At 37.7% G+C, this 25128-nt stretch overlaps 1 long non-coding RNA gene across 6 annotated transcripts; it reads left to right on the forward strand.

The window, feature by feature from the left end:
* Window positions 1-5768: 5768 nt before the first annotated feature.
* LOC139124833 (uncharacterized) lies at window positions 5769-23466 on the forward strand. Of its 6 annotated transcripts, none has more exons than XR_011550057.1 (4): window positions 5769-6224; window positions 6907-6988; window positions 12088-12201; window positions 21292-23466. It is a non-coding gene; the product is annotated as an uncharacterized lncRNA (long non-coding RNA). The 6 variants fall into 6 exon arrangements; XR_011550058.1 differs by having other exon boundaries at window positions 12094-12201; XR_011550056.1 differs by lacking the exon at window positions 6907-6988 and having other exon boundaries at window positions 5770-6224.
* The last annotated feature ends 1662 nt before the right edge of the window (window positions 23467-25128 follow it).

Raw genomic sequence — 25128 nt, forward strand, 5'->3', positions numbered from 1 at the left:
TGAGTGTATGAACTCCTGCACTGGCTTGGGAAACTCCTTGACATAAATGTCACTTGTTGTCGGGTACGGTGTTGTTCAAGGTTTGTCAGCAGACACGAAAAGACTGCACGATAGAAAACTCGAGTTTAAAAATACAAAATTAAAAGAACACGATACTAACACCAAGCATGTACAGCAAGAGTGATAAAATTATCGCAACTAAGAAGTTTCATCTCGCTCAGGCTAATTTTTGGACTCGGGTATGCAATCAGCATAGCCTAGGAAATGTTCGAAAAGCAGCGTGTCAAATACTTTCATAGTTGTCTCCGTTATCGTCTGCGTCCTCGGCCAAATCTGACTCTTCACTGCATTCTTGATCGTTATTGCAGGGAGTATGAGCCAAAGTCGGACTGTTTTACATTTAAATCGACCTTTGCGCATGTTGCCGTCTTTTTCAGGTCCGCTTTTGTGGACCTCGCTTGCTTTTTCGACGGAATGGAGCGCGAGCGCCGGCTTTGGTCTGCTCGACGACGTGTTTGCCGTACCGATACATGCGGAGTTCAAAACGCTGAGCACAACGTTGAAGCTAGCGCATGCGCACTATACCGCAAAGGCTATACATAATCTCTGCGTGTTTATCAAGTGGTCGGTAATCCGCGACCGTTAAGACAAAAGGGAAATAATGGCACGCGGTGTAGCTGATAGTTTGCCATTTTAGTAATATTTCAGGAATTTCCCGGTACGATGTGACCCAACACCTTTCACCAAAAGAAAGACCACGTGTCAGTGGGTCGAAATTTGAAATAAAAAAAAAATTGCTAAAATTGACCTTTGAACCTGAGTCGCATCGTTAAGTTGCAGGTAGAATAAGTCAAGCAAGCTTGTCGAAGAGAATGTTGCATCGGACATCAGAGGTATCGAAGATAACATCTGACAAGTGTGTCACGGGTGTCGATCGACTAGATGGCTTTCAATTCTACTGGTGGACTCAGAAGGAAAAAAATCAAAGAAAAATTAGTCAGAGGAAAGCATTAACGAAATCAAGAAAATCAGTGTATGTCTCATTGTACTTGTCCGTGCACAGTCCCTCCACCAAGGGACCGTGGTCCGCGTAAGCTCATTTTTAACCACAGGCTTTGTTTCTGTATATGATTTTACTGTTGGACAAAAACACCGCAATGCTACGCTAAAATTATAGAATTGATTTCCTTCCCAGAGAACTTGTTTCATATTATGATACGCAGATCGATGGGGAAATAGTTTAATGTTAGGTATTCTTAGAAGTCGGCTGTCCTTTGTTTGATATTATGATTAGCAACTGCACCCTTCGTTCATTTGCATCTAAATGAAGCCGTCTTGGCTTTGGATTTGCACATATGCATGTGAAATGAGATTTCAACCTGTCGTTTTCACGGGTTGAAGCGATGTTGTAATCACCGTCCCTCCACCCACCTGGGTGAGGGACGGTGTTGTAATTAATGGTTCATTGTGTATGCACAGGGGCAGATGAAAGTCCCCGGGGTGGGAGGTTTTTTGTGCAACGGTTTACCTTATTTGATTTTATTAATTTTGACTGTGATATTTCAAATAAAGCTTTCGAATCCAAACTGTCTGACTGTGTTTCCAACGTCCTTATCTCCTCTTCAACCAGTGCACATACCACTCTAATTGCTGCGCAAACGCCAACTTGTATCAGCGTATCAGCGGATTGGCTTATTAAGTCAACACCACATCCGTCCCACATGTGTGGGGCGGCTGTGGTGTTGACTCAATCACTTAATCCGCTGATACCGACAACGGATTAGCAAGTTGGCAATGTTTTCGGAGCAATTACAATGGTGTATACACACGTTGGAGAGGAGATAAGGACTTGTCGGGTAATATATAAAACAGTCAGACGGTGTGGAGTCGAAATCTTTATTTGAAATACCACAGTCAAAATTAATAACAGTAATTTTATTAATTTTGACTGTGGTAAAATTAATAAAGTAATTTTATTAATTTTGACTGTGGTATTTCAAATAAATATTTCGATGATCAAGAAAGCAGTCAGACAGTTTGGAGTTGAACTTTATTTGAAATATCACAGTCAAAATTAATAAAATAAAATAAGGTAAACCGTTGCACAAAAAACCTCCCTCCTACCCCAGGGGACTGATTTCTTTCGCCTATGGTGTATGGTGCGAGTACTATCAGTGTCAAAGAGGTGAAACGATAATGGTGGTGACATTTCGGGCATTCTCCAAAACAGTCGGTTTTCACTGAAAAAAAACAGCCTTTAATTTTAGGAGCGGTGAAGATCGCCCAGGTCCCCTGCTTCAAGCCATCGTTCACTGAGCACTGTTGATCGCCACGATTTAGCTCCGCACCGAAAACTGACGCATCAGCAATACAGTATTTGCATCAAAGCACCTGTTTGCATGACTTTGCGGTCCCATGGCACGCGCCGATAGCATTTTTGTCAAAGGATCAACAAAACATAGCTAAACTTCTGTAAGGCGAAACTAGATTCTAACACCTCCCCTTGATGATAAACATATAAATGAACAATATCTGATTGGTAAGACAAGAGACGTTACATGACCGCAAAATCTTCACAACAGTCAAAGACTAATTCTCAGAAGCAGTTGTCACTAGTCTCTAACGGTCCCATCCTACGGGTGAGAAGTTACGCAATTTGTGTGATTTGTTAATTTCATTGCCACTCCATTTTGTGGGGTGACGGCGGTTATTCGGGTAAAATTCCATGGCCTGGGATCCCCCAGGCCGAAGAAACTGACCAGACCCATAGTGACAGTTGAAAGAACGCTAAATTTTCAGGTACAGGTAGTCAACGGAGCTGTTCATCGAAAAGGGGCAGGGGAATCGTTTTATTTTTTTAATGGCAGTGGATATTTTAAGGGCAGTGAAACAATATTTTAACTGGATGTGTGGCAGATTTTGTTTGTTAGTTGGGTGGGTAAAATCACATGATTGGCGTTTGGAACGGGTTATTAACGACTGGCGAGAGGAAAATGCTCGTAAACTTGTACAGAACAAGAACATTTACGATATACAGCGGAAACGCAGTCAGATGTGTCTCGCGGTAGCTACATGTAAAGAGTACACCAACAACCGCACACTATCCAAAATACAGTCAAAATGTAATAAAGTTGAGGAGAGCTGATGTACATCGGCTTTCATCTGTTTATATTACCAATAAAATCAATTATGAAGTATGAAGCTTTTTATATTTTGTTCTTCCCCGAAGTGTATAGAAAATATACCGTATGGCGACATGTCTGAACTTTTCGTATTGTTTTCCCAGGCATAGAATTCCAATTGCAAGAGTTAGCGAGTATATAGAGATGGAGCGTTTTACAAGATGGTCTATACCAGACTGCCTGATTAAGTAAAAAAATCCTGCGTGAGAGATTTAGAATTGACGGACGTCCGAATTCTACTTGTCCAGTTTATTATGAATCATGTACGTAAGCGATCAAGACTTCCAAAGAATTCTATAGACAGGCACGTTTTATAACAACTTTATAATCCTATAATCCGCGGACAACTAAGATCATAATATTTAGCAAAATGCTCTCGTTTCGATTTGTTAGGGTTGCCATCGCAAATGTCGCTCATTTTTTATGACAAATATGTGCAGTCAGCAGACGACACTCTCTTGTGAGTTCAACTTTGTTAAAATTGATGTGACTTGCGACGAAAATTGATTAATTGACACATAACTATAGGAGAGCTGCATTACATTTTGTACCGGTGTGTTTTCGAATATTGCCAATACACTCTCATTAACATTCACCAGGGGCATCAACGACATCAAAAATCGGCTCGGACGTGAGTCAAGGTTGTTTAGCGACATTGCTTAGCAACGCCGCTCGAAAACTTATTCTCGGAAACAGGACGGGAGCATAAGTCAGGGCCGGATTGAGCACAGTACCTATGGAAACCGGTGGTTATTTCTTACAAAATATGTGATTCGACTGCGTACTTCTTCTTTTGGCCTTGGACTTTCGCCGCCTTCCCCAAACGTCAATCAGCAAACAAATCATAAGATAGTTCAGTCACATTAATCTTTACATTTTGATGCATAAATCTTTTGTGATTAATTGTTATTCTGACTACCTAACTCATACACCGGTACCTCCAAGCTCCATCAAATCCCACATCAAGTTGTGGTGAACACCAAGCTCAGTTCCGCATGTGAAATCGCGACCGTGACCCGATGATGATGAATTGCATAAAAAAAGTGCTTATATTTCGCTTTTTCCCGTCATAGGGGGTGTGCCTACAGGTTGATAGTTATTAGGCTATACCAGGCTAATTCCAAAGCTTGTTCAGAAATTGAAACAGATACGATATCCAACTAAAAACCGTGTTTTATACAACTGATTCGTTATCTTTTCGCCTAGACCTTGTTGTGACATCCTTACTTCTGGAGCAACCTGGTTGAGCGCGGCCGAACTACAATATTTCTTCAATGTCTCAAAACATATTGCACCACGTTGGCGCATTGGACACGTCCTTGTATTTTCGTCAGAAACTAAATACAGTAGGTTTGGATATGACATCGGTTATAAATGATGTAATATTAAAGATTAAAATACTTTTATCGATCGACAAAAAAAGAAAGAGAGAGAGGGTATGTTGAATCAAAGTCGGGAGAAACGATACTTTCCACGAATTAATCAACAGTGAGCAACGACCATGAATATTTTATTCAACTTTTAAAATTTAGTTATCGACTTTCTTTGACACCCCCGTTTTTTTTGGTTCGGAAATACTGTCTTCAGTCGTTTTGGTACCTCGTAGTATGACTGACACACGATTACAGGCCTTACCCAAAGTTTTAATTAGGCCTAATTGCTGCTATTTTTTACTATTTTGAAAAAGACCTCGCCAAATATCCGGTTCAGCCAGGTGCAGCCAACGAACAATTCACTTTTAAAGGGGTCCTTACTAATGATAAGGTATATAGTGTGCACGGCAAGCAATGTGAACTGACTAATTTTCAGTCGAGAGGGTAATTAATTCATAATTTGCCCTCCCACTAAAACTTTTTCGACCTACCCTGCCGCACTCAAACCCACTCCCCACTTATTTTTGCCCGTTCCCCCTCCCTACTATGAATTTTTGAAGCTGCCCTGTGGCGAAAAAAACTTGCCAATTTCCCCGCCCTGGAAAAAAAATCCCCTCAAAATGTTGTCATTCCTTTTCCCCTGCAGACATGAAAAGTTATAAGTACTAGCCCTGTGTCCCAATCCCCAGAAACACCATGGCTCAACTTCCCCTGTCCCCGTTTTAAAAGTAGCTTTCTCTCTCCTCGTTTTTCGCCAAGCCCTGTCCCTGACAATCAACCGATATCTGCCCTGCCCTACAAAACAAACACTAAAATTTGCTCCCCTGCCACTTTATAAAAACATGTTCCCTGCCTAAGCAAAATTAAAATTTCCTCTGCCCTCAAAAATCGCCTCCGAACAGCTTTTTTCGATGTTCCTGTTCTGTGCACGGTTTGGCACGTCTGTGTGCCTAACACAGAATATTCATGAGGATAATATTGCGGAAATACAGTACAAGCCGCAGTCTGATAGCACGGCAAAACTTGACCCTCTAGCCTGCTGTCCTTGAGTTTGTACATTTATCTGGTGTAAGACGAAGATGGGGCTAAGTTAGCAATATTCTTGTCTAACGAGAGCGAAAAAATAACATTTTCTTCAAGATTAAGTAAAAAATGATAGTTATCATCAAATTCTTCGCAGTTCGTTTCGTGAATATTTGAAACCTAAGGAGCCGTAAGCCATATTGGTCAAAGGTCAATCAGAAGACCCAGTGTGGTGTTGGCGTGGCGTCGCTTGCACGTACCGCCAACAATGATCAAAATCTCCAGTCGTTCATCTTTTAGCGTTTACTGACATGTCCCGCCCGTGTTTAGGAATGTCTACAGTCTACCCTTGAAATCCTGGACCATCTCGACGACTACGCTGTACGTTTTAATCTAGTACAACTGGAGAGTCGTCCAATCGTGTCGATGTCATGAACTGAGTTACGTTTTAGAGCTACTACCAGAAGCTCAACGGTTCGACAAGCAGCAAGTTTATTCTCCGTTCAATCGGGACGAAACTCGACAACCCATTTTAGCAATTTGGACGGAAGAGGGCAACTCTTTTCGCACAAGCGAAAGGTCGCCCCCTCGATCGCTGCTGAGTTCTGCATCAGCTGGACGGTGGTCGTGTACATACCAGGTACAGGTATGTATAGTTTAACTTGTCCTCTTTGTCTTATGTAACCAGCCCAAGTGTCTTTTCTTACATACGTCTACTCCTTCTCGTATAAACGTGTTCAGCAATGTCTTTATCTTGCAAAAATGTCTAACGGTTGTGTTGTTTAAATCATCGATATTGCTGATAAAATTTCAAATAAACAATGAACATCTAATTCCCAGGCAACTTCATGCTAATGTGACCTTTGTGGCGAGGGACTGTACAGAAATTACGGGGGGGGGGGGGGCTAGGGTTGGGGTGTTGGTTGGTGTTTCGAAAATGTAGAATAATCACCCTTCAAAAGTGTTTTCAAGAAAAAGATTGCCCCCAACTTTCATTTGTCCTTTGTGTCACAGTCTTTTTTGATGTTTTTTTAATAACTGACGTAAATTTTTTTATCTGACCTTTGAACTTTCAAAGAATACCCTAAACCTTTAGAAACATGTAATCACTTGGGTGAAAGTCCAATAGCATATTTGTTGTTCACATCTGCTTTCAAACGCTATTCTCACCATCCGGTACTATTCGAAAAACCAATTTCTTGCACCAACATTCACTAGTAACCAGCTCAGTCTAATTAAGTACATTAATATCAATAATCAAGCATCTATAAATACACAGATGTGGCTAGTTCTGTATTGAAAAATAAGATTTAATGGTTTCCTCATAGATACAATGTGAAGTGAATCACCGTCCCTCCACCCACCGGTCTGGAAACAGCTCCTGTTTCTTTGCTCCGAGCCGCGTTGCTGGTAAATATATATATTACAAAAAATCTCTGAATCTCTGACACCTTAAATGTGACAAGTACGTGAATTCGCATTAAAAATATACTAATTTTATCCAAAATGACCAGAATGCATGGCGATATTCACTACAGCGATTTTGCTGGATAAACTTGTCGAGACCAAAATATATTGTAACATAAGCGTTTTGATATTGAGGTGGGAGCTTCAAGGTTCTTTCACATTTTTATACATAAAAATTCATTTCTTTTCAAAGCTGTCGCATACTCTTTTGGCCTCCAAAATAGAGCTTGCAAGGAATTGCTGCTAGACAACTGTATGCGACAGTATCCCTTAGTTACACAGCGGAGCTATATCGGCCGCTAGGTTTGAGTAATGTTAGAATGAAAATCGATTCTAGAAAATAAACTTTTAGGAAGACTTACACCTCGCAATTCCCCATTTTCAAAAATAGGTAATATTACTAAGGACATAGAACATACAATGTCTAAGTTGAAAACATTCAGCGCTCTGCATTATACATTAGACTACTCTGTGCAGTTTATGTGAAGATTTCAGTGCAGGTATGCACAGTATCCTCAGTGTTTGCATGTTTGGCAAATATTTAATCACAGCACAATCTTTACCTTGTGCAAAATTGCACATACACCAAAATTACTGTATTTTCACAAACTTACTTCAGCTCTGAAGGATGTTGGCTTTTACTGCAGTAGGAAACCATACATTTGTGAAACATATGATGAGTAAATTCAAATTTTAACAGTCATTTTGATTTTGGTAATATTCCTAAGGAACAGAACATGCAACGTCACAGGTGAAAACATTCACCTCTGTCAGTGTTCAATCTGGGATGTCAAAACAGGGGGTCACTGTAAACCCCTACTCCTGTCCCAAGGGGACCATTTTAGAAATTCGGGGGACATCAACACACATGTAAAACCCTTGAATCTTCTGTGGAAAATACTATATTCTGTCAACGTGGGATTTAAAGGGACATAAGCTGTAACTTGTTGCAAGTTTTTCAGTGTTCTGCTTCTGTATATCAACTACTGTGTCTGATCCCAGGGTTCTCAAAAACTTTTGAAGTAGGCGGAAAATGCAGAAAAGTAGGTGGTTAGCTTCTGTGTGCAACCAGGTTCCCTGGGCGGGCGGGGGGGGGGGGGGGGGGGGGGGGGGGGGGGGGGGGGGGGAGACAGTTCTGAGCAATTTCATGCATTCTTATACAGTGTATAAAAGGCTATTCCAACATACACACAGGAGGGAGGGTTTCAGGGAGGGGGTCCCCTCCCTGTGTGCAAGAAATTTTTAAAATTTGAAGACATTTCTGAGCAATTTCATGCATTATTGTATTGTATGAAAGACCATTTCAGCATGAGAGTGTTAAGGATTATATTTAAATTTGAAGACATTTCTGAGCAATTTCATGCATTCTTATACAGTGTATAAAAGGTTATTTCAACATACACAAAGGAGGAGGGTTTCAGGGAGGGGATCCCCTCCCTGTGTGCAGGAAATTTTTTAAAATTTGAAGACATTTTGGAGTAATTTCATGCATTATTGATTGTATGAAAGACCATTTCAGCATGAGAGTGTTAAGGATTATATTTAAATTTGAAGACATTTCTGAGCAATTTCATGCATTCTTATACAGTGTATAAAAGGTTATTTCAACACACACAAAGGGGGAGGGTTTCAGGGACGGGGTGGGCAAGAACTTTTTAAATTTTGAAGACATTTTGGAGTAATTTTATGCATTCTTGTACAGTATTAAAGACCATTTCAGCATACAGAATAATCAATATCATTGCCAATTACAACATGTTTCAAGGGATAAAGTTTAAAAGAAAAGTCAGAAAAATTAATTTGATATCACTCAGGCCTGTCAACTGCATTCAGTTGACAAGGATAATAGCAAAATTTCACCAGACTGTTGTGTAGAATTATGTTTAGCTCATGACTTGAACAAACATTTTGAAATACATCATAGAATGGGGCCTAGGGTTTTCACAATCCAGATAATGATCCGCTAGAATCCTGACCAGCCTGGCTGTACAAAGTGTTTTACTGATTTAAATAAACTTGATTGACGATACAGTAAAATCAAAGAGTTTATTCAATTCAATGAATTACAGGAACACAATTTTCAGTGAATTTAATTCACTGTACTAATTTCACAATAAAACGAATCCGCGAGCTGATTATTGATTTTTTGCTGATGTTGAATATAATTGAAAAAGAGAGCTAAATTTCAGTGTTCATGTTTGATAAAACCTCAAACTAACGACACTGAACGCCAGCCTGTACTACGCCGTGTGTGTACAAAGTACCGGTAGTCAATTGTAACACAGTACACACAACGCGATATCGGTCGACCTGAAATTTGACACTGTGATCGACGTAGCGTTTCAATAGTACGAAAAGTGAGACCAAGTAATTTTTTGTTTGTTTAGATTTGATCTAAACCTCCCAAAACCAACAGACAAAGTCAGAAAATCAAAGTTTTCAAGCGTCGACTTTCTCTTCCGCGATGCACACAACCACGGCCCCTCCACAAAACGCGATGTCGATCGACTGACTTGAATATTGACATCGTGATCGACCATGGATAGATTGACGTGGCGTTTCGAAAGTATGAAAAATGAGACTCAGTAACTTGTGGTCGCTTTAGATTTGATCAAAAACCTACCAAACCCATCAGACTAGGCCCTACTCTTACGCAGAAAACCAAAGCTCTCAAGCGTCGACTTTCTCTTCCGCGTTTGAGCGAAACAAAAGTCGGCTTCATTCGGAAATGGTCGGCTATTCGCGGGCATAACGTAATTGTATGTTATAGTCCAATTATCGGCTATACCCGATGTGAATGTCGGAATAATTCGGGCTGTGATCGGGCGAGCGAGCGATTCCCAGTGTATACAACTCGTTCGCTGATCGCGGTACTACAGTGATAGCAACAAGTTCACCGCGTAGCTAGACTACATATAGCCACATCGGCACTTCTTAAATATTATCTGCGGCTTGCAAGACCACCAAAAACATCTAATTATTGTTATCAAAACCAGAATTTCCGGGCCAGAGAGCGAAACAGTGCTGAAAAGTAGCCGGCCAAAATACGAAAGTAGCCGGTCAATTTGGCCGGCATCCGGCTAAAAATGAACACGCTGGATCCTAAAAAGTTTGTCATGCTGAAATTTCAAGTATTCTTTTTGTCAACACAGCTTGTATGTGTGTAGTGATCATTGTTTATTGTTTACAAATGAATTCTAGTCCAGGCTTGAATGCAATTTCAACAATACCGTAATTTCGTAGATTATACTCATTTAGGTTGTGTTGATATGCTAAATACTTGGCTTTAAATTACGAATTAGGGATTCAATGCATAAAGTGTAGGAAAACCACAAACAAAAGTTCTGAAAAAATAGCCAAAGATACAGCTTATGGAGCTCTAAATAAAGTTTATATCAACTCTTAAACATACTGTTAACTTGTATGTATTTGGAAATTAATGTTCTGGAAAATCAGATATGTCCGACCTAAAATATTGCTGTTCAAAACGATCATAGCTGGCCCTAAATGGATGCTTGCCTTGTAGTGTTCAACCTTTGTATGGGTGGTAGACGTTGCAGACGCTTCAATTTGAGGACATGCCCCATCATCTTTGTCTAAAACAGGGATGCATCAACTACTGGCATTAAAAATCCAAGTCGCAACTAGCCTATCGCCATTATGCACAGTCTATTTTGTCTTGTTTACATTCATTAGCCATGTCACATGCACACAGCTCTACCCTACATCAGTCCTTTCTACCCAGCTTCTTATGCACCACCTTATACACTCTCACAAACTTATTTCAACTTGAAAGTTCACCCTTTTCCTGCCAGACAGTATTAAGACTATAACTTCCCAATCAGCCAAGTCAGTAAAACGCGGTATTGAGCCCAAACATGGCGTTTTTTCACCTGCTTGGCTCGGCCTGTTATAGCATCTTTAGTCAAAAAAAATCAAGCTTACAATATTTATGTTTTCTACAGCCTTCAAATGTATAATATTATGTTAAAATACACCATATGGAATATGTTGTGTTTCATTTATTTTAACCATCTTGACCTGATGGTGAAATATGGACTTGGCAGGAAAGGGTTAGCGCATAAAATAATGCTTAAAGATACTGCTAGTGGGGCTTTAAAAGGCCGTGAGCTGCAACACTGTGAAATTTGTCCAACCTCAAAGTACCTTCAATTTCTTCAGATATTCATTGCAATCTACAAATTGAACGATATAGTCATTAACTGTGCCTCAACAGCATTTGCTTGTGGCAGAATAGACAAGAAATTGAGCACATCTTTGTTAATTTTAAATTTCCCGCAATTTTCAAAATCTTGCCATAATAAGTGAAAACAAGAATTTTTCCTCTAAGTGGAGTGAATCCCTTTCCCTTCCTTTCAGTGGGTTGCACCATGTTGTATTTGTAAAGATTTAAATGTGTACATCCACCATTTACGCTGTTTATCATGTAGTTGCATGTAGGCGGCCATATTTGGGTGCGGCACCCATTTATTATTTGTCTTACAAGAATCTCCTCATGCAGTCCAACTCTGTGGATAATTACACTAGAGTAAACATCTCTGAGTTATGTAGAAATTTGCTATGAACTGATTTTAATCTAAATATAAAAATCAAAAATAATGTCAAAAGTTGCAACTCATCTGCCTTAAAGTAAATATGAGAATAATTCTGATCTTACCTAAACATGGTATGTCATTTTATTTTGCATCACTTCATTAATGATATCCAACTTTCTAAATTAATGCAATTTCTGTATCAAATGAAATGTGGTCTTATTTTCAACATGAACATTTTGTATTATTGTATAACCATGGATGTAAAAAGAGTCAATCTTTCATCCATGCTTAGTGCAGTGGGAATCCGATGATGTCAAGCCTTTGTAGGCCATGGGAATGCTATTGTCTGATTCAAATGTGAATACCAATTGATAGCCAGATGAATATGATTATTCACATGAAATATGATGATTCATCATCTGTGTTTCAGATATTTTGATTTTTCACAGTAAGAGTTTTTAACTCTTTTATTTATATCCTTGCAAGTTGCAGGCCCCTTGGAGAGGTTTATTAGGCACTGAAAAAGTAGGGAAAGGGTAGTGTCCCAAGGAAAGACAGAGTTACACAAAAAGGCATGCCAACAACAGGAGAATAAGAGAGGTATGTACTACAAAGTCTGCACTGATAATTTTTTAGTCTAAACCAGTGAACTTTGAAGGACAAGGTAACCAAAGCACCAGTGTTGGTGAATTATAGTACATGGTAGAACCATCATGACACAAGTAAAATCAATTTTACTTAGTTGAGCTTTGATATTTGGTTATACATTTGCAGAGCACCTAACAGCTTTAAGCGACAAAATCTGCCTTTTTAGCTCCGCTGTCAGAGACGCGGAGCTTATCCGATAGACTGATTGTTCGTCGTCGTCCGTCCGTCAACAATGGTCTTCTTCTCTGAAACCGCAAGTCAGATTTCTTTGAATTTGGTATGGAGGTTCATAGGAGTGACCTCACTCAAGATTGTTCAAATTGTGGTGAAATTTGCACAATTGTATTTTTGGGGCAATTTTTCCTGTTTTTGGTCAAGAAATCTTCTTCTCTGAAACTTCACGTCAGATTAATTTGAAACTTGGTATAGAGGTTCCTGGAGGTAACCCCAGTCAAGGTTGTTCAAATTGTGGTGAAATTTGCATAATTGTATTTTTTGGGCAATTTTTCCTGTTTTTGGTAAAAAAGTCATCTTCTCTGAAACCGATCGTCCGATTGCTTTTAAATTTGATGTGCAGTTTACTTAGGGTAACTATAGTCAGATTTGTTCAAATCATGGTGAAATTTGCATATTTGTATTTTCAAGGCAATTTTTGTCGTTTTTGGTTAAAAAAATCTGTAAAATCTTCTTCTTCAAAACTACCAGTCAGATAGCTTTGATATTTGGTACATAGGTCCCTAGGGATGATCTATTTCAGATTTGTTCAAATTGTGCAGAAATATGCAAATTTGCATTTTTAAGGCATTTTTGCCATTTTTGGTCAAAAAATGTATTTCTCAAAAAGTACTGGTCTGATAGCTTTGAAATTTGGTATACAGGTTTGTATAGACGAACTAAGTAATATATATTGAATTTCTGATGAAATGTGTAATTTTGTGTTTTGGGGCAATTTTTGCCATTTTTGGTCAAAAATGTGTATTTCCAAAACTACTCATCTGAAAGCTTTGCAATTTGGTATACAGGTTCCTACCGATGAACTTAATGATATTTATTGAAATTATGATGAAATCTGCAATTTTGTTATTTATGGGTAATTTTTGCCATTTTTGGTCGAAAAATGTGTTTCTCAAAAGTACTGGTCTGATAGCTTTGAAATTCGATATGCAGGTTCGTACAGATTAACTAAATTTGATATTTTGACATTATGGTAAAATCTGCAATTTTGTATATTTTGGGGCAATTTTTGCCATTTCTGTTAAAAAAATTTTTTTCTCAAAAACTGCAAGTGGATAGCTTTGATATTTGGTATACAGGTTCCAAGGGATTATTGTAGTATGTGATATACTGAAATTATGGTGAAATCTTCAATTTTTACCTTCTCGTGTCTATTTATAGACAGAGAAGGTATTAGAGTTGAAAACCAATATGCTGCTGTCAAGAACGTCCGTCTGTCAAGACTTCCGTCTGTCAAGATCCGTTGACGTCATGCCATTGTGATGGGTCATATCATAAACTGGTGGGGGTGTTCATGGCTCAGGTTGAGGTGTGGGAGAACGATTTTGAGCTATGACAAAAATCAAAAGGGACTTAGCGGCATAGCCACAGTGTTAAGCCTTTCTCCAAGGTTTCTTAGTTGACTACAATCTATTACAGACTACTGAGCTGACGTTAGGGGTACTCACTTTGTGTTTGCTCACTCTGTGAGCGCTAGTGTTTGGTACTGAGTTGCGTGGATATCCCCTCATGGCCTCACGTGATCTGGGCCTGTTGCATAATCTGCAGAGATGATCATATGCCTCCGAGTCTGAAAACTGTCATTGTGTAAGCCTGTCGGCATTTTCCTTGCATTTTTTCTCATTTAATTTTGCAAAATATCGGCGAGTACCTCAATATTTCAAGATAACCCTTTCTTCCCAATCGTTTCCTGGAGTTTCAGAGTCATATGAACGAAAATGAGTGAAAGTTTTAGACAGGAAAATCGGACGTCGGCCATGTTCAATGTTTACAGTACAATCAGAAGCTTACGTGGAGGAATTAACCAACAAACACAGGAGTGTTCATGATGCCCGCCCTCTAGAGGCAGACCCTCCTATATGAAGTACCACATTTGATGCTTGTGGAAAGCTTGACCACACAATGGAGCATTTAAACTTTTAGAAAATGACAAACTGAATAAGAAGGTATTCAGAAAATGTCAAATACTGAGGAAAAATGCGCAAATATTCAAAATAAACAGGTTACCTGATTGGTCAGCTATAAAAAACAATGAAATGTTTATGATCAAAAGTTTTTGAGATGCGCACATTTTAACAAATACAGAAATTATTAACATTATAAATATAAGACCAAACTATTTTTTCAGGGATGGGACAGGTTGGAAATGAGGGGTGAGAGACAAAGGCACTCCTATTGCTGCATGTGGATGCAGCCACACCATTTCATTTACAGCATACTTATTCACTGTGTTGTGTTCAAGTTCCATATTGTACTGACTGTCATACAAGGATAACATAAGCAAATCAAATCAAATTAGAAAAGGATCAATGCTGTTTTGTGGATTTTGCTGAACATGGCTGATATTTCGCCCTATATATTTGGTATCCAGCAAAGGCATATTTTGATGTAAAGTCAAAATTAACACTACATTGCTGACAATATATTTTACCGTTTCTGCATGAATTTTTCTTTTTTAAATTATAGTATATTAGTACTTCAAACAGATTAACAGTTATCGTGATGTCAACCCATAATTTTACATCACAAAGACTGTAATTCTGCCAATTATTTTGGTTTTTCAGTCATTTTATAAATTTTGCACTGCACAAGATGATTGAACAAATTGCAATGTTTGAATTTGTAAACTCAAAGAATAAAAATCCTTTGGTCACAAATTAAATTATTTTTTGAAAAGAAATTTACTCTTAAACACTTTTAGCATATATTCTTTACACGGTCATGTATTTCAAGGAAAATATGCCTATTAAAAACAGTAATTTCTTCACTTTCAATTTTTTTTCAATACTATGACAATTAAATTGAATTATCAGCCATGAGGTTATACAAACACAAGACCAGATAAGCGTTTTTCATCATTTCCACAGGACTCTTTGGAAAATCCATTAAAAACAGTTAAAAGTGACTTGAAATGATCACTTAGTATACATTTAATTTACAGATGCCAGGTTTTGTATTTCACATGCACTCAGGTCAGTAAGGAAGTGCGTCATTACTATTTTGGACTGTTAATTCTTATTTCTGAATTGTTTAACTTTTTTCCACATTGAACTATCTTTAGGCAGTTTATACTGAAGCTTAGAATTTTTTTAGTCCCCACGGACACCATACGGGGGCACTTATAGGTTTGGCCATGTCCGTGCGTGTGTGCGTGCGTGCGTACGTGCGTGCGTGCGTGCGTCTGTGCGTCCGTCCGTTCACGCAGATATCTCAGAGATGCCTGAAGCAATTTCATTCAAACTTGGTACAAGGATTACTTCATATGTCATACAGATGCACGTCGATTTGTTTTGGATACGATCCAATATGGCCGCCAGGCGGCCATTTTATTACGATTTTTTCATGTACAGAGCCATAACTCAGACATGTTTCAACCAATTTTATTCAAAGTTGGTACAAGGACATCGACCAGTGTCATAGATATGCACGTCAATTTTTTTTGTGATACGATCCAATATGGCCGCCAGGCGGCCATTTTATTACGATTTTTTCATGTACAGAGCCATAACTCAGACATGTTTCAACCAATTTTATTCAAAGTTGGTACAAGGACATTGACTAATGTCATAGATATGCACGTCAATTTGTTTTGTGATACGATCCAATATGGCCGCCAGGCGGCCATTTTATTACGATTTTTTCATGTACAGAGCCATAACTCAGACATGTTTCAACCGATTTTATTCAAAGTTGGTACAAGGACATTGACCAATGCCATAGATATGCACGTCAATTTGTTTTGTGATATGATCCAATATGGCCGCCAGGCGGCCATTTTATTACGATTTTTTCATGTACAGAGCCATAACTCAGACATGTTTCAGCCGATTTTATTCAACGTTGGTACAAGGACATTGACCAATGTCATAGATATGCACGTCAATTTGTTATACATATATACGTCAATTTGTTATGTGATACGATCCAATATGGCCGCTAGGCAGCCATTTTATTACAATGTTTTCATGTACAGAGCCATAACTCAGATATGTTTCGACCGATTTTATTCAAAGTTGGTACAAGGAGATTGACTAATGTCATACATATGCATGTCAATTTGTTATGTGATACGATCCAATATGGCTGCCTTGCGGCCATTTTGTTACGACTTTTTCATGTACAGAGCCATAATACTCTCAGGCATATCTCAACCGATTTTATTCAAAGTTGGTACAAGGACATTAACCTATGTCATACATATGTATGTCAATTTGTTTCATGATATGATCCAATATGGCTGCATGGCAGCCATTTTGTTACAATTTTTTCGTGTCCTTAGCCAAAACTTGGGCATGTCTCAACTTATTTTATTCACCAATTTTAATCATTGTACAAGGACAGTGACCTATGTCATACATATGCACATTGATTTGTTTTGTGGCCATTTTTTTCCGATTTTTTCATGTCTGGAACCATAACTTAGACATGTATCAAGCGAATTTATTCAAAGTTGGTACAAGGACATTGACTCATTTATGTATGTCTATTGGTTTCACGAGATGGTCCAATATGGCCACATGGTAGCAATTTTGTTATGGTTGTTTCATGTCGAGAGCCATAACTCTTGCAAGTCTCAACTGATCTTATTCAAAGTTGGTACATGTACATTGACTTACGTCATACATATACGTGTTGAGTTTTGAAACAGTAAGATCAAATATTGCTGCATGGCGGTGATTTTGTTACAATTTTCAAATGTACAGAGCCATAATCAGACATATTTCCACCAGTATCATTCAAAGTTGGTACAAGGATATTGACCTACGAGTATTTCATACATATGCTCGTCAATTTGTTTCACGTCATGTAGCAGTAACATGTCAATTATTGAAGTTTTGTAAGTAGGCTGATATGTCAAGAAATATGTACTGCATCAATTCATGAAACTTTATACAGATGATAACTGATGTTAAGCTCACATTGCTTTAACATTGAAAAAGACATTTATCAGTGTCATTTTAAATAATTTGTAATTGCATAAGTAATGAACTTTCCTAATTAGGGTGATATAGCCATAAATTAATACAACATCAAATGTGATGAAACTTGATACAGATGTTGATCTCATAGTGTTGTAAATACTGCATCAAACTTTATGAAATATGGTACCAGTGATAATCTGTCAAGTGTTAGAATTGTGTGCACAAATGTTTTGCACATCCTGTTGATTAATTCCTAGTTGACTCATTTTCTGAACTTTAGGATGGTGGCCTACATTGGTTTTATGTTTTCATCACCATGGAACTCATTCTTGGCCATTGAGCGTCATCTGTATCAAAGTATTTTTATCACAGACCTAATTAATGAAGAGGACTCTATCCTCTCTGAGGACATGTAATCAAAGTACCCATTAACAAGTGGGGACTGTGTCATCAACGATGACTTGTTTTATTGAAGTATTTAATCATCTTTTGGGTTCTTTGGGTCCATATCCCACCTCATGCCCCTACATCATCAACTATTTACCAACAACTCCATGCCAACAACCAATTACCTGACCTGGCCACACATTAGAGAAGGTACAGCGTCATTGACGGTATTTTTATTTTGGGGGACAATTATTGCCATTTTTGGTCAGAAAATTTTATTCTCTAAAAACTACTCGTCAGATAGCTTTAGTGGACGTGTTCTTTGGAATGATCCGATGTAAAAATTCAAATTATGATGAAATCTTCAATTGCATATTTTTGCAGATATTTTAGCATCTTTTTTCTGGCCATTGAAATGAGCTATCAAAGATTTCCACCTTCTTCACCAACATGTGTCAAAAATAGTTATTCTCTACATAAACACAGCGGAGCTATATCGGCTGCTAGGTCGCTTGTTAACCTTCCCTTGAAGATACAGATGTAATCGATTGTTATGCAGCTTATTCAATGTCAAATTTTGAGATCACAATGAAATGTATAAACCCTGCAAATTATTTTAGAGAAACATACAGATAAAGTATCGCCCAAAGCTTCGCTTTTTTAGCCTCATTATCGTTTCCGTATCGTTTCCGCATCGCCCAACCCCAAATCCAACATCGCTCACTCGGTTGTTTGGTATTGTTTCCGTATCGTTTCACTAGCGCATCGCCTCATTCACGGAACTCAAAGACATCTGATATGAGATATCGGGCATGAAAAGTCGATGTAATTTCGTCAAAAGTCATCGAAAATTGAGAATATAGACAAGATTTCATCTAGTTGAAGGTAAATGATCGGTTTAATAATCATGAATTCGAACGTCTTGGACGATGTGGGTACGTGATTTAGAGTGATTGGCGCGGCGTGACATATGTAGGCCTACTCAGATTTATACCGTATGCGCACGGTGCGATAGTTTGCCTAAAATTAATTTTATTTTTGATGGATAATTGGTTGCGGAGTGTAACTCTATAGTATGAATTGCGTAGCAATTATTGAAACACTTGGAAGTTCCCGCTATCAGATTGTTATCAATGTGTTGTGACTAAAGGTCACGGACTTCCTCTACATCATAATTTATTCACGTCAATCGGGTTTAAAGGTCACTGTGTAAAGCGTTAGGTGAATTCAAGGTGGCATCACTATATGTGTTAACCTAGTATATGATACACTGCAGTTATTATTTTAGCAATTCTCCTTACTTTGTATGGCCAGTTTTTCTTGTGCGCTTTCAAGGACGTACATGTATTTAAGCTTAAAAATACTAATTTCAGTCATTTAAAATGGTCATCCGCACACAGTACCACACTATTTCTGGGGTTTTGTCAGTCAGTGGAAAAGTTGTCCCACGTCATTTTTTGACACTTGTCTCATCGGGCAACCGGTACTGGTGTTTCAGTTGCAGTTGCCCAAACGCGACTTTCACTTGCAACCGTTAATGTCTGTCCCTGGTAGAGTGCTATCTTGTTACAAAAATGTTCGCAAATAAAATGGTATACAAACTTCATATCAAATAAAAGCAATTCGTAAAAGAAACGCATTATAATCACAATATGTTTCAACTTTGTTCCCATTTTTGTGTGTTGAAGCAACATTTCATGAATGGATAATGTCGGACATATGGGGTCGGACACATGTATTTGATCTTTCATTTTGTATACCTTTACTCTCAAAAACATCGGCAATGCCAGGCGGCGAAATTTCCGAAGGCGGCAACTTTGCTGTTGCATTTGCATGTGCATTTGAATATGCGTGGCCAATTGGGACCATGAAATTGACTTGATACGATGCAGCGGCGATGTTTAGGCTGATACGATGCGGAAGCAATGCAAGGCTGATACAGAGGCGGTAATGAAACGATATAGAAAATAAACAAACTGATGCGACAGCAATGTCGGAAATGATACAGAGGTGATCTGAGGCGAAGTTTTATGCCATACTTTATCTGTATTGTTGAAACAACTTAAGGGGCTCTTAGATTGAGTTCAAAACACAAATGTACATAGCATAACATACAATAATAGCATAGTCAAACTCAGGATGAGCTTTTAACACTTTTAACAGCTTTTAACTGGCCAAAATATTGTTGAAGGAATCCATGAAGTGTATTTTATGAACCTTGCCTGGGAACACAACTTTGAAACAATATCACAAGACAAACTCATGTCCAAGAGTTGCAAATTTAATATTGAAAGATGAAACAAGCTTACAATGTATGCTCTGATAACATGTTCCAGATTACACGATGTGCTAAAAAACCATAGTTTTATCTTTTATTAACATTATACGAAACTGTTTTTGGAACAACCAACTGTGTGCAAGAAAACTCTTGCCTTATTTCACAAAATGTAACTTAATATACATTTTTTTCATAAAAACATTTTGCATAGTCAAAACAGCTTCAGTGTTGCACCCCGCTGGGAACAAGGATATAGTTTTGAACTAGTATTTACTTAGTGGCTGAACTGACAGTTATTGAACAGTATTCAACAACAGTCAGTCCATGCTTCAAGTATCTCTATTATACTTCAAACTTTTCTGTATGGCTGTCTATATAATTTCTTGAAAATTATATGAAATGTATATAACACGATTGGAACTAATTTGGGATAATTGGATTTTCATATTTTTCAAATTTCTCAAAGATGTTAGGTGCCGTATAGTTGAATGTTGCAATATTACAAAATACTGATAAAAACAAGTGCGTAACGTAAAAAGAAAAGTAGATGAGGTTACATTTGTAGATGAAATCGACATTACTTCATCCAATTATCCCAAATTAGTTCCCATCGTGTTATATGCACTCCAAATAATGCATGATATTGAAAAATCATTTGAAATGGTAATTGACAATGAGTCTCCTTCAAAGCATTTTTTCAAATTTTTATTTTTAGTAGTCTACAGTTTTCTCTACACATGTGAGCTATGCCTGGCTTGACTAGGGAATCTCTGTTGGTACAAATCAGAATGAATCATGGGATATTTGTAGTATGGGTTGGGTCTTTGCATAGTTAGCACTATTAGATATACAGAGTCAACAATTTTGTCACAATAATTGTACAAATGTACTAATGGGTTCAAATAAAATTTAACAAAGCAAAACTTACTTTAGTTGAGGGTTATGTAAATTGACAGTTCCATTCTGATGTGCTCAAAGGTCTTTGGACAAGGGTGCCAATGTTAAAATGATACATGAATTTCCTTATGTTCCTAAGCATAGGTGGAATGGAAGGCAACATAATATGTTCAAATCAGTAATAAGTCATGATACCAGAGTTGTTCTTAAAATATCAAATGTACCATATTGTTAGTTATGACAGTGACTTTATGTATTATGCCATCATTTATCTCACTCTTTGCATGATTTTAAATAACCATCATTTATCATTTCTACCTACAGATTTTAAAGAGGAGAAGTGCAGTGATCAATGCAGATGAGAAGGGTTTCTGGAATGATGTAACAGCAGACCTGATGTCTGATGAGGAGGTCCCACCAGATGGAAGGATAATTGCCTCCAGGCCTTCTTGGCGATCTGACAAACTAAACGATTTGATAGGATAGACACACTCAATCAGCGAATGCTTAATGACTCTAATTCAAGACACTACATACTGCAGAGGAAGTATGGCAGAGCCAGTGAGAGACCACCTGATAACAACAGTTCAGTGACAATTGTGTGAGACAGAACAGTGATGCATAGCTTTTCTGAGTAATTATCCATCATCCCTCTGTTGGTCAACAACTGATTTGTTCTCAATTTTAATTGCTTTACTTGAAAAGTAGTACACAGAGCTGGTGTTGTAAGTTCAGTGAAATATAAAGTCATTAGCTGGCACAGGTCAGTTGACACCAAGAAAAGTTTAGTATAACCAAGGCATAACTTACAAATACTTCACAAGTACATCTTTGAAGTACTGCTGAAATTTGTCACTTTGACGTATCTGGATTTTGTGTCCTCAAGAATTTATCAAGGTGCAGTTACAGTGTTTAAACATGCTGAAACAAATGTGAGCCACACCGTGTTACTGATGGTATTTTTCTATTTCTTGTCCAAAAATTTCTCTGAAATTGCTTGTCAGATTGCTTTGAAATTTTAAATGCAGGTCTCTTAGGATAATATAATTGAAGCAGTAATCAGTTTGTCCTGAGATATGCAATATTGTGTTTTTCAGAGCAATTTTTCCTATTTTTGAGATTTTGATTAACTGAACAAAAGCTACGATTTAACAGTGCACATACATGTATGTGATAAGTAAGAGTTAATTAAACATACACTACAAAAAAATTCACCCCAGTGACAGTTCCTGCACAGGCCCTGATACAAACTGTGATACAGGTCTGTGTCAGCAAACACAGAAGGAGTTCTATCAGGGGCTGATGCACATGTCTGTATCAAGTACTGTAAACACATGGCTGTATTTCTACCAATTACAGCACCTGTACACAGTGCTGTGAACACTGATCTCTAACAGGGTCTGAAATTTTTCAGTGTTCAAACAATAACATTTCTTTCTGCTTCTATCATCAAAATTTGCCAATTTTTACAACAAATTTACACCCTGAAATCCATACAGATTTTCAGGCCCTGCAGCTGACACACCACTGTACGCACACCGGTGGTTCAGTGCTGCAATTATAGGTCTTGATACAGTCAGAATTTACAGCATTGTATACAATCCTGTACCACCATGAATCAGAATTTACACAACCCTAAATCTGACAGGTTTTTACTGGTCTTGCAAAAAGGTTATTTATCTGGGCCTGTTACAGGTAATGATTATCCTCTGTTACAGGCATGTGTCTGCCTTTTCTTGCTGTGTAGATAGCTTGAGTGCTTCATATTCAATCAAGAAACTCTTGAAATGATTTTTTATTCCTATATTTAAAGGTACACGTAGTTGATCTTGTAATTTGGTGAATTACACAGTCATTAGCTGAACATCTCAATTGACACAAATTAAAATGTACAAAACTTAGGAATACTACACATGTATATCTTTAAACGTATGCCAAAATTTACAGCATACTGTAAAGAGCATTAATTTTCACCAGGATTTAATTTCACTATTTTGCTGTTTGGGACACATGATTCACTGGGTTTTATTTTCACAGATCAGGCCGTGAAACAATGAATTCTATTATAATTTAAAATTGTCATAGGGGTTTAATTAAGCAGATTTTTAGTTGCTTGTTGTATTTTGGGTTATTTTCCTGTTTTTGTTTAAAATAACTTCTCTGAAACAGGTCAACAGATTGCTTCAAATTTTGTATACAGGTCAATAAGGATGATAATGGTAAGATATCAAATTGTTCTGATGAACCATATTTCTCCCTGTTAGGCTCAGGCATATTTAAAAGTGACTGCATTAATTGATATTAGAGTTATCAAGGCTATGGAAATTCTTTTTTTACAGTATTGAAGATAACTTTGAATGTGTCTCAGGAAAATTGTTCTGAATGTTTTTTGTCTGTATTTTTAATCAGTGTAGTTTACATAATGCTTTATATTGCCTTTTATTTATTTTACTAACATTTACACATTCCTTTGGAATAAAGAAGAATCATTTACAGTGATCTTGGATTTGTGTATCTAAATTGCAGTATAGTTTTCAGATGCAATCTGTACTCTATTTTGCTGTAGAAAGCATCATTACATTGGTGTCTTCACTTGTAAAAAGAGTACTCATTGTGTATACACACACACACACACACACACACACACACACACACACATAATATATATATATATATATATATATATATATTATATATATAGTGTATGTGATGCCTGTATGAGTAGAAATACATGAGTCAAAAGCTACAAAGCATTACTGTTATTTGAGGACCCACCCCCACACCCCAGTTCCCCCGAAGCCAGTGTTGGATAATTATGTAAAAATTGGTGAATAATAAGTATGGATATATGCGGCAACTGACCCTCCCATTATTATGTAATCAATCAATCAAGCCAAAAGTACTGGTCCCTTGATTCTTTATAAATTAGAGAATCCAGTAGTATCCTGAAATACATATATAATGGATAACACGTGAATCCAGCAGAATCCTGCAATGGATTAAGCAATGGATTCTGTTCAGTATCCGACAGAAACCATTGACCACCAGAATCCACTGGCATACATAATGTATATTGTAGTATTCTGGTGGATTCTTGAAGTATCCAGAACAATATACAGAAGAATCCTCAATGGATTTTTCACTTTTGGCACAGTGTACCGGCTAGATAAGTAGTTGACACCAGTTAGTGTTTGACAAGCCTGCAGCTACTGTTCCCAGGCCCTGGGACGGCTAACCAACCAGATCAACACAAACCAAACCCATGGTAAAATAGTAAAGTAAACAAAATTGTGTCACAGATCATGAGTTTGGTTCTATTACCCTCTCACCGTCCCCTCTAAAGATGCCCAAATTAACGCAATTCAACTATAGACAGTAGAGGGAGCCCACTCTACTGTTTATGATAACAAGAACATCTATCATGTGATAAAGATTTCAGGAGCCATCGACGTCGTGACCATTTCATAGTTAGTTCGTTTGTCGGACCACGTGGGCGTTAAAAACCCAGCGTACTCAGTTTGTACTGACCCAATATTACTGTTGAACGCTACATATGATTGTATCACAAAATACGATTGAAATTCAAAATCGTCGAAGTAAATAAGAAAATAACGCCACCGATATAAAATAGAGAGGTCAATCACGAAATTTTACAAGAGACATCTTTAATATGTACATGGCGGTAGAAGAGACTGCTTCAAAGGATGGTCACCCATTAATTAGAGTATTATTTTGAGGTCCCGACATCGACTAATTCTTCATCAGGTATTTCTATGTCGTAATCACAAATTAAAACATATTGAATATGGGAATCATGTAAAAAATCAACAAGGTCGCAGTTACAAGCTACCTGTGAAAGGTCGCAATCGACTACTATCGATGGACGAAGCGTGTCGCCCTGAACAGAAATAATTATATTACTTTTGTGAAAGGCATGTAAAAAATTAAGAGAAAATGGCTTCAGGTCATAAGGACCTGCACCAAGCCAAAGCTTCAGGTCCTTACAGAAAACTGCCGGTCCTCAATAAATGCCGTTGTTAACGACCATTAAAGTTAACTTCTCCACCGATACTATGCTTTTGAATGTTGTAATATTTAATTTTTCATATCCTTTTATCAATAGAGTCAGTAAGTATTCACTCCAAAGGACTATTTTTCACA

This window comes from Ptychodera flava (genome assembly GCF_041260155.1).
Source record: "Ptychodera flava strain L36383 chromosome 23 unlocalized genomic scaffold, AS_Pfla_20210202 Scaffold_24__1_contigs__length_23054250_pilon, whole genome shotgun sequence".
Lineage (NCBI taxonomy): Eukaryota > Metazoa > Hemichordata > Enteropneusta > Ptychoderidae > Ptychodera > Ptychodera flava.